This window comes from Peromyscus maniculatus, chromosome 2, assembly GCF_049852395.1.
Source record: "Peromyscus maniculatus bairdii isolate BWxNUB_F1_BW_parent chromosome 2, HU_Pman_BW_mat_3.1, whole genome shotgun sequence".
Lineage (NCBI taxonomy): Eukaryota > Metazoa > Chordata > Mammalia > Rodentia > Cricetidae > Peromyscus > Peromyscus maniculatus.
Genome location: NC_134853.1, coordinates 64,385,027 through 64,400,797, shown reverse-complemented (window position 1 = coordinate 64,400,797; position 15,771 = coordinate 64,385,027).

Here is a 15,771-nt window from a genome sequence, read left to right as displayed (position 1 = left end):
GGACACTCTGACTACAGCTACTCTTATAAAGGAAACCATTTAATTGGGTCTGGCTTACAGTTCAGAGGTTTAGTTCATTATCATCATGGTAGGAGGCAAGGCAGCATGTAGGCAGACATGGTGCTGGAGGAGCTAAGAGTTCTTATGTCTTGAGCCATAGGCAATTGGAAGTGATCTGAGACATTGGTCATGGTTTTAGCATATATGGGACCTCAAAGCTTGCCTCCACAGTGACACTATTCCTTCAACAAGACCATACCTACTCCAACAAAGCCGCACCTCCTAGTAGTGCCACACCCTATGAGCTTATGGGGGCAATTTCAATCAAATTACCACATTCTGCTACCTGGACCCATATGCTTGTAAGAATATCATAACCCAGAATGCATTTAGTCCAACCTCAAAAGTCTGCATATTCTGTAACAGCCTCAACAATGTTTAAAATTCCAAACTTCAAAGTCCCTGCTGAGATTCATGCAGTCTCTTAACTTTAATCCCTAATAAAATAAAAATAAAAACCAAATCACATACTTCTAACATATAATGACACAGGATATATATTACTGTTCCAAAACATAGGGAAGGGAGCATCATGAGGAAATATTGGACCAAAGCAAGACTGAAAACCAGGTGGGAAAACTCTAAACTCTTCATCTCCACGTCTGATGTCAAGACACTCTTCAGATCTCCAACTCTTTTCATCTTTGTTGACTGCAACATACTTCTTTCTCTTGGGGTAATTCCACTCTCTGTTAGCAATGTTTCTTGGTAGGTATCTCACAACTCTCGAATCTCTAACATCTTGGGGTCTCCAAGGCAACCCAGGCTTCAACTTCACAGCTTCTTGCAATGGCCTCTCCAGGCCTCCACTCAGAGACACCCTGGACACACACCTGGCCTCAGTGGCTTTCCTTAGTCTCAGAGGTAAATTCCATAGCACCTTTTTTCTACCCTTAACTTGAGAACCATGTGGCCAAAGATACCAAGTCCTACTGCTTACTGGTGCTGGAACATGCCCCCCCTTATTCAATTAGATCTTCACCAACTTTCTGATTTTGGTAGTTTTTTTACTACCTAAGCTTGGCTGTCCTGAAACTGGATCTTTAGACCAGGCTGTCCTCAAACTCAGAGATCCACCATCCTCTGTTTTCTAAGTGCTGTGATTAAAGGTATGAACCACCATACCCTACCTTCAGCTTTTCTTTAATTCCTTTCCACAAGTTGGAAACTCAGCTGGGTGGGATTTCATCCTGAAGTCACCACTCTATTTATTCCATTTCTTAATCTGTTTATCTCCCTGAACACAGGGCTTAGCTCCATTCTGCTTCCTGATGCCCCCTTTCTCCTCAAACTTTACATTTTATATTTTTCCTTGCTCAGCTCACTCTTACTCAGATCTACAGAGAGAAATAGAGAAGGAATATGAAAGCTGTGTAGTGTGATGAAGTAAAGAACAGGGACAAATTCAAGGGTTCAAACCAGAAAATGCAGACAAAGCACCTGGAACTGTGGAAGAGATCAATGTTATTCCAGACCAGAAATTACAGACCAGTACAGATTCTGCTCTGTGCTGGAGCAATAGAAAAGGTGTCCCATGCATAGGACTCCATGTATCAAAGATTCCAACTTTTGAAATGAAAATTCTCTTAAGAGGGGAGAGCCCTGATTCAAACACCTCAGTTGAAATGTTCCCCTGCTCCTTAACTGCTTGAAAATAACTGCTTAGAAAAATGTTTTCTCATATTCAGCCGACAAAGTGCACAGAAAGGACAATTGTAATAGATGGGAGACAAAGTATATTTCAAGCTTGCAGTAAAACAGACAGCATCACCTGCGTGGTGCTGTTTTGGTGGGCATAAAAATTGGCCAGCAGCAAGTATATTGTAAACCTTACACCTTGGTCTCAGAAAGATACTAAAGCCAAGCAATGCGATGCAGGGTCACATTCCCAGAAAAAGCACTGAGAGGACATTATCTAAAGCTAGGGAGGTGAGGCCCACATTATAATGGAGACCCTAGGTTGTTGCATAAGTCAGGGACATGGTATTCTGATGAGGAAAGCTTCTAACAAGAACAAGCAGCCTAACAAAGAGGATGTATGTGCTGCAGGCAACATAGCTGGAGAAGCCGAGCTGAACAAACACTGTAGAAGTCAGATGAAACCAACATATGCCTCAGGCACCTGAAATATAAAGTCAGGGTTTGATGTGTGCCCTTACTGACTTTGGTCTTACTTTGACACACTATTCCCTTGATAAGTCCCATTCTTCCATTTTGTGATAAAAAATGATTATTCTGCACCAATTATATGTTGCAAGTATGTAACTTGTTCTTTTATATTATATGGGCTCATGATTAAGAAATTGCCTTGAGTTTAAAAAAAACATGCTTTGTACTTTTGAACAATATTTAGATGTTAAAGACTATTGTGACTTTTTGAGACTGAGTAAAGTGTTTTTGCATTATTATATGAAAAGGAAACTTTAGGGATCAACAATGAAATGTTATGATTTAATATGATATATTTGGTTATCAAGTTGGTAAAGAGTGAAGTGGTGATGATAAATTTTCATTGTCAACATGACATACTGAAAATTGGCATGGAAAGACACATATGTGTGTGTTTATGAGTGTGTTTCCAAAAAAGTTTAACTGAAGAGGGAAAATCCTGAAAAAAAATTAGAAAAGAAGAAATCCGTAAGTGCTAGTATTGCTTGCTCTCAGCTTTCTGACCTGGTGCATACTAACTCATGGGCTAGGGTCCAATACTAAATAGAAAAGAGAAAGTCCATCGGGCATCAGCATTCTCCTCTCTGTTCTCAGACTGCAGAAGCACAGCCACCAAAAGCCTCAGACCCTTGTTGCCATTACTTCCCTGGAATGGTGGACTGCATCCACTTTTTTTTTTTTACAAGTAGATAGGTATATTTTTATTAACATAAAGATATGCATTTAACATATTTAATAAATGTTGATTAAAGGCAGAATGTATAGCAGATCAAATTTTGCTTAAAATCTGTAACTTTATAAGAGCATGAAATATATAAATTCATAATTCATAAGTACCATTTAGATTTGGTAATAGATGTGCAGTGATAATCTGTATTTCCTGTTATCCTTTCTCTCCTCCTCTTCCCTGTTCTCCCTTCTCTAGCTGTCAGGATCAAACCCTAGGCTCTTACACATACTAAGCAAGCTGTCTACACTGAGCTCCATCCCAGCTCCTCTCATGTTTTTCTCATTCATTACAATTAACATATGTGTATTTATAATTAACAAAGACAAAAGGAAGAGGCACTCTTCTAAGACTATGACTTTCTAGTACATGAATAACAATAACCTTATCACAAAGCATTATGATACTTTAAGATATTTGTAATAATAAAGATTAGGTAATATATAAATAGCAGTTTATAAATTACATCCAAGGATATTTTCATGTTTGGTGATCACACAAATCCTAAGATACAATTTGAAAAGATTGTATAATGAGGCCTCATTTTATGGATGGGACTTTATATCCAGCTCTTATTGAGGTACAGTTTTGGAGGCTGTACACAAATCAGTGAATCTGGTTTTGCTTTTTTTTTTTCCCCTGAACTCCACATGATAGAAAGAACAGTTTTTAAAACCAGATTAAAAGACAAAACAAAACAAACGAAACAAAACAAAACAGCAACAACAACAACAAAAAAACTAAAACAAAAACAAAAAGCTGGGCAGTGGTGGCACACGCCTTTAATCCCATCATTAGGAGAGCTAGGCGGTTGGACAGGAACCAAAACTACATGGAGAAACCCTGTATCCATTCTTAAGTGGTGATTCCCCAATAAGTCTTTTCTTATGTAGCTTTTCTTAGGCATTTTATCATAGTAGCAAGGAAAGAAACCAAAACAACTGAGATACATGGTGTGCACCTCTTTTGTTCAGGGGTCTGTGGTCTGAGTATAGGTGAGGTCAGACATGTGGGTTTTGCATCTACCTTTCATTGAAAATTCTAGACCACAAGGCTTTTTATAAGCTTTCTTCAGTTTGTGACCTTTTGCACATAATTGTCACACATCTCTGCTGAGAGGATTAATTGTTCTTACTGTGTGAGTTCACTGTTGGAGGGGACCTAAAGTTTATCCATGCTTTCTTATTCTCTTCATCATATACACATGTGCTAGTTTTAATCCTTTACTTTCACTATAATAAAAATTTAGCATCAGTATAGCCTTTCTCACGAGTTCTGTGAGTTCTTAAAGCTAGAATGTGGCCTCAGAGACGTCTTTACCAAAGTTAACGCTACATTACTTTTAAAAAGTATTTGTATTTTATAGTTTAATAATCTACTTATTAATAACTTATGCATTGTTGTGGGATATTTGTACTCTGTGTGAAGATTTGTTGCTGTGATTAGTCTAATAAAAAGCTGAGTGGCAAATAGCTAGACTGGAGGGATAGGTGGAATTTCCAGTTAGAGAAAGGAAGAGGAGGAGGAATCTAGGCATGCAGGAGAAGCCAGGAGACACAGAGAGGAAACAAGAGGTACAAGATAGAAAGGAAGTAACATAACATAATAGAACATAGATTAACATAAATGGGTTAATTTAAATTATAATAGCTAGTTAGGAACAAGCCTAAAGCTATAGTCTGAGCTTTCATAATTAATAAAAGTCTCCGTGTTATTATTTGTGATCTGGTGGCCTAAAGAAAAGTCCGACTACATATGGTGTACAATGTGGAGGCTTGAATATTCACATAGGGCCTGAGACAGTGGTCTCTCAGTCAGGCTCATAGTAAACAGGCACAGCTCTTTTAAGAGGCCCTACTGTGCAGCCGAGGACTTGAGCAACTGATACTGGGTACAAACTCCTGTTGCAGGCAGACACAACAAATTCCCAGAGCTGAGGCTAGGCTCTCATGGCACTGAGGGGGCAGAGGCAGCCTCCAGTGCCACTTTGTAGCAGTAGTCTAGCAGTTTAAGATTTGTCTCCCATGGTCAGAAAATGCTGCAAGTGCATGGCTGCAGATGTGTAAAAAGCCAGTTCCAGGATCCCCCCCCCCAAAAAAAAATCCAACAAACCAACCAAAAACCCCCAAACTCTAAATAGTTACAATATGTTTTAAAATGTACTAGGTGCTGAAAAAAGAAAAGAAAATGAGTAGAGACAGTCATAGAAAAAATAAATAGTTTAAAAATAATAGTCTTTAAAGAAAGAGTAAAAGTAATATTTAAGAAAATAAGCCACAGAAAGATGGGGAATACATAGGTTGTCTGGTTCCTGTGCGGTGCGGCTTTGTTGACTTTCAAGTTTGTAAATGTGAATGTACAAAAAAAAAAAAACAATAGCAGCTGAGAAAGACTGGATTATAGAAACTGCTAAATTAAACCAACCTATATATTTTTAGGTTGTCAACTTCAAAATGGAAGTCTCAAAAATATGTTGCTTTAGAGGAGAGGTTATGCCTTTATTTCCACAGGAAACAAAAAGTTATCGTTCTTTTCAGAATTAATGAAAATCAGTTTTTATTGGGGGAGATCTCCTAAGGATCTTGGCTACAGACATGAGGGGGGAAAAAAGAAAGACTACAGACCAGGCGACATATATGCTGATCCCCCTACTATGGGAACAGTTCTGATACTGGATGAGACATGATAAATTTTGTTGGCTACAGAGTCCTCATGACTTATTATTGCATGCCATCCTTTCATGTAGGTGGCTAGAGATTTATATTACAGTTTGATCATGCAGTCCAAATGTACTTACAAAGTTGACAGATAGCTTTTAACTGCTCAAACGTAAAACAAAAAAATCATCATTAACTGACTTGTGTACACAGTACATTCCATGATATATATATATATATATATATATATATATATATATATATATATATATATATATCTCAGAAAAAAATGACCAGAAATCAACAAAGACAAGAAACCCAGGTAATTCAGCCTCAAAATTTTGCATCCAGAACAACTTCAAAGCTTTTTAGCTCAGATGGTCCAGCCTTACAGACTATCCAGCCAAGACTTCAGATAAGTTGTACACTTTCCCATCACACATAGGCTAAACAAAATGTAATATAGCTAGCTTTCCCAGGACTTGACTATTATCCCAATTTTCTCAGTGTCCCCTAAAGATGCTGTCACCCCAGACAACAGGAAGCAGTCTAGAGAACATGATGCCCACATCCCCAACAGTTGGAGTGGGTGGTTTTTGGTCATTTGGTAGGTTATGGATGTTTGTTATCATTTAGCAGAGTTGGTTACAAGTTATTATTGGTAATGGTTAGGGGAAAAGCTGAACAAAGGAGATGAGATTTAGGAATCTTTTTCTGATGGGAAAAAGGGAGGATATAAGTATAGAAATGATGGGATAAAAACGTAGATTGTTGAGTCTACATTTATTATTATTAAGAGATTTTCTATTCATTTTACATATGAACTACAGATTCCCCTCTCCTCCCTCCTTCTGCCCCCCCAGACTTTCACCCCAAGCTGTCCCCCATTCCCACCTCCTCCAAGGCAAGGTCTTCCATGGGGAGTCAGCAGAGTCTGGTACATTCAGTTGAATCAGGTTCAAGCCCCTCCTCCCTGATCTCAGGCTGTGCAGTGCATCCCACCATAGGCACTGGGCTCCAAAAAGCTGGCTTATGCAACAGGGACAGGTCCTGATCCCACTGCCTGGGGGTCCCCTAAACAGTTCAAGCTAAACAACTGTCTGGCCTATCCTGGGGGCCTAGTCCAGTTCCCTGGGGGCTCCTCAGCTATTGTTTCACAGTTCATGCATTTGCACTAGTTTGGCTGGCCATCTGTGTACATTTTCTAATAATGATCTCAATGTCCCTTGCTCATAGAATCCTTCCTCTCTCATTAATTGGGCTCCTGGAGCTCGTCCATGGATCTCTGCATCTGTTTCCATCAGCTTCATCCCAGGGATGCAAGGGTGGTTCAACATATGAAAATCTGTCAATGTAATACACCATATAAACAAACTGAAAGAAAAAAAAAACATGATCATCTCATTAGATGCTGAAAAAGCCTTTGACAAAGCCTTGACAAAATCCAACACTCCTTCATGATAAAGGTCCTTGAGAGATCAGGAATACAAGGAACATACCTAAACATAATAAAGGTAATTTACAGCAAGCCAACAGCCAACATCAAATTAAATGGAGAGAAACTCAAAGTGATTTCACTAAAATCAGGAACAAGACAAGGCTGTCCACTCTTCCCACTGAAGTTCTTGCTAGAACAATAACACAACAAGAGGAGCCTACTTTTGAACAAACACTAGTCTCAAATATTTTAATTGGTATGATTTTTTGTATATTGATACAAATTTGAGGTTATTTTTGTTATACTGTGTATATGTTTGTACACTTGTTTAAGGTCTTATACCTCTGCAGCTCATTTAAAAATGTAACAAAGTTTTAGCCCTTGAACATTATTTAGGATAATAAAGAAAGACAGGTTAGTAGTTAGTCATCTATAACAATCAAACTTATATTCATGTTAGATATGTGTTAAAGATCAAATAGAGATAATTTTAAATGGATAGTCTTCAAATACTTCCAAGATCTACAGAATTTGACATTTAAAATGTTTTAATAACATAAGGCTTTTCATGACAGTAAGGCATATCTGCTTCTGGAAGCACCAATTTACTTAAAAAAAAGGCTGATGGGCATCAAAGAACTTCCATATAGAGTTTTCTTTCAATATGACAAAGCTAGCCACTAGACAAGACACTGCCCTTACCTCAGCTGCTGGTAGTATGGTGTCCAAACTGGACAAGCAGAACACAAAGAAAGTTACTGCTGAACTTTACCAAGACAAGGTAGGACAGTCCTTCAAAATTCCTGCTTCACAGAAATGTCTATGAGATATTCTAGGCCTGTAGGCTGAAGATGAATGCCCCAAGATGAACCTTAGTAACTGTCCAGGCAGTCATCTGTTTTTCTCATTTCTATAGTTTTGGGAGTTGTTTTCACTGTTATTCCTATTTGCTCGGGTAATATTATTTCCTTCTTGGATCTCTGATGGAGTTGAACATGAAAGAGTTATAATTACAATTTTCCTTGTTACCAAATTCAGAAAAGAAACTGACAGAAGAGATCTAAAATTTATAAGGTTAAGAAACATAAAAGCTTAAGTTGTTCATCTAAGAAGATATTTTAAGGCCTAAAAAATATTTTTAAGTATGGTAATACAAGTTATGATAGAAGGCGATTTAGTTATAAAACATTTAACTCACTAAGATAGGATAGATAATAAAGCAATTTCTCTGAATTTGTCAAATACAAATGGACTGGACATTGTGAATGTAAATCTTACCTGATAATTTTTCTTATCGTATGTGGTTTTACTATTTTAGAGTTAAAACCTTACTTTTTTATTTATACAAAAAGGGGGGAAATGTTGAGGGATATTTGTACACAGTCTGAAGATGTAATGCTGTGTTTGGTGTAATAAAAAGTTGAATGGCCAAAGGTAGGCAGGAATTATAGGTGGGATTTCCTGAGAGAAAAAGAGAGAGGAGGAGGATTCTAGGCATGCAGGAGAAACATGGAAAGGAAACAGGAGGTACAAGATAGAAGAGAGGTAATGTCATATGATAGAACATAGATGAAAATAAATGAGTTAATTTAAGTTATAAGAGCTAGTTAGGAATAAGCCTAAGCTATAGGCAAAGCTTTCATAACTATTAAGTCATTATTTATGAGCTGACAGTCCCAAGAAAAGTCTGACTACAGTGCATGGAGTGCACACTAGGATCTAGCCACTGTACTATGCAATGAAACTATGAACACACTCACCATGTCTCAAAGCACCACAGAGGAAAGACACTAGAGAAAAGAAACAATATACTCACCAAAACTCATATATGATGGAGGCATTTTAGATTTTTTTCCCATATGGATCAATATTTTCCCAAAAGAACATGATAATTGGAATTGGCAAACATCAAATTTAAAGTTTACAAAGACACACATAAATTTTGCTTATTTGTTTTTTGAATGGAAAGAAACAAATTTGATGGATAAAAATGAATGAGAAAAGAATTTTGTTAGAATTGAACTCAAAGCTTAGATTATATATGCATGCAAGTCCAAAACTTTTTATATTTTATTTATTTGCTTACTGTAAACATTTTGTGTGTGAATATATGTGTGCATATACACATGCACACTCTGCATTCATGAACACATGCACATTTGTGTGTTTGAGTATGTGTATGTATGTGTATGTACATATGTATGTGTATTTGGTTGGTTGGTTAAATTTTGTGATCATTGATTTCTATTTTCCAGCAATCTGTTTTTAGAATAATCTAGAATGACATACTTTTGAGTATATCATTGATTGCATTTCTAGAGATATGTAGTGGGAGATGGAAGACACACCTTGAATATGGGGTAAAAATATCCCAGGTCCTGAGGTTCTGGTGTGAAAAAAGAAGGAGAAAACCTGCTGAGAACCAATATTCTTTGCTTTCTGCTTCCTGGTTTCCCTAGTTCTACCCACATGCTCCTGCCCCATGGATTCCACACTATATAGTAAGCAATACTTCTTCTAATCACGAACTGGCATAAATTCCTTAGTCAAGTTGTTCTTGTTATGTTATTGGTCACAGCAATGAGGAAAATAATTAACATCCTTAATTGAAACTTAAAACCTCTCTATTTGGCACATGACAATTTTTTACTTTACAAATTTCTTTACAATCATTGGTACTTTATTGTGGCTTTGATCATGTTTACCAAGTACTAATAATTGCTATCATATTAACATGAATACTTTTCTTAGGGCTGGATAGGTGCCATAATGGTTAAGAGCATTAAGAGCATTGTCTGATCTCCCAGATGACCAGTGTTTTATTCCTAGCACCCATATGAGGGTTTACAACCATCCATAATTTCATTTCCAGGGTATCCAACATCCTCTGCTAGCCTCTAAGAGCACCAAGCATAAATATGTTGCATGTATGTTCATTCAGTAAAACACCCATACATGTTATAGGATAATCGTTTTTTTTTATACTGGTTTAATAAAATGCTGATTGGCCAGTAGCTAGGCAGGAAGTATAGGGGGGATAAACAGACAAGGAAAATTCTGGGAAGGGAAAGGCTGAGTCAGGAGACATGGAATGACACATAGGTAAAGTCATGGAACATGTGGCAACATATAGATGAACAGAAATGGGCTGAGTTTAAATGTAAAAGCTAGTCAATGGAAAGCCTGAGCTAATGGCCAAACAGTTTTAACTAATATAAGCCTCTGTGTGTTTACTTGGGTCTGAGCAGCTGAGGACAGGGCGGGACACAAAAAAATTTCATCTACATATATGCATTAAAAAAAGATTGTAAAAAGAATACATTTCTTAGTATTAGATACAAATGATGTTGAGATGAAGATTATAACATATTTAAAAGTATTCCTTTTTATTTAATTAATTAATTATATTTATTTATTTATTTATTCTTCTATCATGTTTAGCCCTCCCTCTTTTTCTCCCATTCTCTCTTTCCACCTCCTCTCTCCCCCAGATCCACTCCTCTCCTCTTTCTCTTGAGAAGGCCTCCCAGGGATATCAACCGAATATGTCATAACAAGTTATAATAATCAAACACAACTGGCAAAATAAAGTCAATGAAATGATTCCTAATGATATTCTACTATACTCATGTATGTAGTTCTTACTGCATATTTTTATAGAAACAAAGGTAACTTGAGTTTGTATTGTTTTATAGGATGATAATAATAATTTTAAAAAACTCTATGGCAAATACTTCCTATCCAATTGAAAGCAATTAAGGGATATATAAATAGTATACACAAAATCATCTGAAAGCTTTTCACATTGAGTTACTGTCTTGTTTAAATACTTCTTGATATAGACACCCATTAATGACATTCCTCTCTCCTCAAGCACCTGTTCCTGGTAAAAACAAGGGCTGTATTGATTTGCTGCAATTTATCTTCTCCCAGGATTTTTGTCTTGACAGTGCGAGAAGATTAATTGGAATTAATGGCATTTGCACAGCTAATTAAAGTCACTCTTCCTAAAGTCAAATCAATTCCTTTAATCAGGGGAGTGACAGCGCTTTGCTTCCTTGTGCTACTCTGCATGTAAACGTTCCCTGGATGAGTCAGAATCTCTGAAAGCGTTAGGCATAGAGCACAGGAACTATTGGGGCTTGCCAGGAAGTTTTCTGTCACACAGTAATTTACAAAATATCATTTACTCATATACATATATAATGTTTTCATTAAACACAATAAATCCAATTTACAGATGTTTCTTACAGATATTCCATTTCATTCTACAGTTCCTTATGGTAGTTGAAATGCATGCATAAATACTCAGGGTAATTCTTAGTGAATGTTCAAGCAATAGGGGAAGAGGATTCCAAATTACTTGTCATTGTAGGCATAAAAGAAATGTTCTGTTTATATCCTCAGAATATGTTATATCCATGCATAGGAAATTTCTCATTAAACACTGATTAACTCAGTCAAAATGATATTTTAAGAGAAAATTTGGACATACATCATTTTGTGCATATTGGTTTTGCTGTCAGTACAATGGTAATAAGAGGTGCCAGACCTCACATTCTCAGTGTGGGGAAGAAAGGGGATATTTCCATTGACAGCTTGTAGTCCATCCCTGAGGGAAGTCAGGGCTGCTACCTGGGGGCAAAACCTGAAGCAGAGATCATGGAGAAGTGCTGTTTACTGGCTTGCTCAGCCTACTTTCTTAGACACCTAGGGAACATCTGCCCATGGGTGGCACCACCCCAAATAGTCTGAGCTATCCCATAAAGCGCTGACTTTCCTCCATGACCTCTTCATGACTTCAAAAACAGTGCAATTGGGTGAGTCTTCCACTACCAAGTTTGGTTGCCATATGCGATGTAGCTTTGGTCCTCTTGTGCTGACCCTGAGGACACACTCAAGAAGATTTCACCTCAATGATGTGAGTATCATCTTAATCACAACTGACTTCTCAGCTCAGTTAACCAGGAATAACAGTCTCAGAAAAGAAAAAGTTTCATTTTAGTACTTCTGATATCTTCCTAATCACAGCTTATTTTTCTGCTCCAGCTGGCCTGATCCACAGTTACTTAATTCAAAATATTGTTCAAATGGCCTTGTTAGAGCCTATAATACTTTCTTCTGAGACTCCACAAGTCAATCTTCAACCATGTGCATTACTCTTATCATTGTTATCTTCTGAGATCCTACATTTGCCCAATATGTTCTGAGTACTCAATGGTTTTTGCATCCCAAAGTTCAATACTACTACAATCCTCAAAACCATGGTCGGATCTGTCTCAGTAATACTCCAGCCTGGTACCAATTTCTGTATTAGTTATGGTTTCTATTGTTGTGATAAAATACCATGACAAAAAGCAATTTAAGGAAGAAAGCTTTATTTAAGCTTACAGTTTCAGACAATAGTCCATCACTGAGGGAAATCAGGTCAGAAATTCAAGGCAGGAGACGGGAGGCAGGAAACTGGAGGCAGGGAGTGATGCAGACCATGGAGAAGTACTGCTTACTGGCTTGTTCCCTATGGTTTACTCAGCCTGTTTTTCTAATATACATCAGGACCACCTGCCCAGAGATAGACCACCCAAAATTGGCTGGACACTCCTACACTATTCCTCAATCAAGAAAATGCCCTACACACCTCTCGAAAGGCCAATCCTATGGAGACATTTTCTTGATTAGGTTCCTTCTTCCCAGATGACCAGACCTTGTATCAAGTTAACACAAATCTAGCAGCAGAAACATTAAGAGCAACCTTCAAAGGTACAGCTTTGAAGAAAAGTAATTATTAAAATATATTCAGATGTGTAAGTGGATTTCAGATATGCTTTTTAACTAGATCCAGGAATCAAAACATACTTCTATAGGACTTGAATAGATAGTTTTGAGTTACAGAAGTCACAAGGATAAAGTTTGGGAAAATATCTCAGAGTGATATGCCGAAAGCCATCTCTGAGTCCTTACCTGTTTTCTTGCTTTTATTTAGTCTGTAAAAAGAAATGGTTATCTTACTACTTAGAAAAGCATTTGTCTTGGATATTTTATTTTACAACTATAATCTATATTTTTTTCAGTTAGGTAAGATTATATACATTTATCATATAAAACATATTTTTAAGCATATATATGAATATTTGTAATTGTTCAGTTGACAGAGACTAAATCTTACATCATTGTCACCAGATTTTGCTATGCATTCTTTCTGTTGCTAAAATTATTTGTAATTTTTCACTACTTTTGCAAACATTTTTTATTTTTTATGGCATATTATTATGTGAGTACACCAGAGTGAAGTTACAGATTCAATTATTGAACTTTTATTTTTCCCCATTCTGTAGTTTATTTTTTCTCTTTCTGGTTGTGAAATTCAGCTTCCAGATTTTACCATCAATGTATTCCATTTCATGATATATTTTCCTTTTACTTAGTCACAGAGATTTCAAATTATGTATCACAAACTATGGTTTTACCTGGTAGATTGAAAAAGGCTATTAGAGTATCTGAGTGTGTTACTCACACATTAGAAGGTAGAAGACATCAAAGATTGCTCATCTCAGGGTTCAAGAACTGAATAAAATAAGATGTCAAGTACTAATTGACGCAAATGCTAAAGCATTTGATTAGGAAGTGGATCTGTAACAGAGATACTGGCAAAAATCACAGCTGAAGGAAGAATGCATGAAATTACAGGTTCCATGTATTGGCAACAGCCATATTCATGTCAAGGATCTGCTTCAATGGACAACTGATTTCCAAGGGAATAAAGTGGGGTTCTGGTGGTTACATTGGATGCTTAGATCCTGATGAGTGAGCAACGTCAGGAGCTTTGGAGGTATTTGCTTCTTAGCTACCATTCTTCAGTTGATAAGAATTATTGAAAAGCCAGGATTTAGGCTCAAGGAACTGATGGTGCCTGACCCTAAGGCACAGAATCATGAGTTTTCAAAGGGATTTAGATGGAGCCTTCATGAGTACTGATAGGTAAGGGAATCTGGGGAATTAAATCCAGGATACCCATGTAGAAACATCAAAAAGGCAGAAATGATACTAAGGCTCTCCACTTATGGTTCTTTCAGACAATGGTAACTGGAAGCCCCTCTAGAGGACTGTTTTACATTTGTCAATAAAATTTTAAGGCTGCAGCTGTACTCAAGATATCAAAGCTAGAAGTAGAGGGCTAAAAGCACAGCTTCAGCTAAGCTTGCTAGAGGTGTTGCTCAGTGGTCGAGTACTTGCTTAGTATCCGCATAGCTCTAGAACTGATCTCTAACACTCCAAAGTAAATAAGTAAAACGGAAATTTAAAGTGCAACTTAATTTGAAAACATGTGTTTTTCTGTTTGTAGGAAACTACAACTTACTTATAAAACTTCACTTACTTAAATGTAGCATTCTTCACATTTCGTCTCAGTTCTGAAGAGCAGAGAAAAATTTATCACTATTTCTGTTGCTTTGTAAGTTTTTGGTTAAGAACTTCCAGTATCCCTCTCAGATAATAAACTACAAAGACTAAGTGTATGTAGCTCTAAAGACCCCTCATCTGGTTCTATGTGGCAAAGGAGGGTTTTTTCCTATGCCTTTTCTTTTAACAATCTGAGGGATAGGTGAAAGGTTGCTTCACAATTGTGACTTGACTGCGGCTCTTCATTTGCAGGAAACATTGCCTGAGAACCAAATGTAGATAGCCATTTAAGCATTATTGAAACAACCAATAATCTCTGCCTTGCCTGTTCATATAAAACCCTTATGTTTAATGATGTGGGTTTGCATGACTGGTTGACTTTTGCATCTATTTGTGTTTTAGTACTGGAAATTATAATTCCTAAAATAGATGCATAAATGACGTCAGAAAGAGTACCCTCTCCAGAGCTTAGGAGAGTTGATTATCTCCATTTTATAGTGCTTGGGAGTGGAGCTTTATCCCTACTTTAGTGTGTCAAAGGCTGGGTGGATGAGTGTGGAGCGCCTCTTACTTTACTTATCCTTAGTGTCCAAAAATAAAGTATGAATACTTTAGTGGAAAACATTCCAGAAATCTTACAGATAATACTACACTGATGATACCTTCAAGTATTTTTAATAAGATATTTAGATACAATGTTTAGGTCAAATTAATGCAGCACCGGGAGTTTAATGTACATCTTCTTGGAATCAGAAGACTGCTGCACTACAGACTTCTTCCTTGTTTCTGATTATAAACATGTCAGCACTTGAATTCCATTCCACAATCAAACAATATAGCTAAGAATTCTGGAACCATTGGTTTGGAGGGGGGTAGTCAGTCAGTAACATGCCAGCTGTGCAGACATGAATGTCTGAGTTCATGACCCCAGGACACACGTAAAAGGCCATATATAATAGCATGTACTTGTAATCTCAACACTGGGAAGGTGGAGACAAAACTGGTCTTTCGGGCTTCTTGGCCAACCAGTCAAGATGATTAAGTTTAATATTCTCAGGTCAATGAGAGACTCTGTCTGGGAAATTAAGTTAGAGCATGATAGTGAAGAGATCCTTCAACCAATTCTGGCCTTCACATGCACATACACATTAGTTCAGTAGTGTGAACATACACATGAATGAGCACATAGACAATGGAACCTAGGGATGGGATCTATGCTGAGCCCAGGCCCTCACCTCTTGTTCAGATGGGAGGTCTGGGGCAGGATGGGATCTGGGGGCTGGTCTCTTAACTCTCAGGAAGTGGCTGTGGTCTTGGGTGGA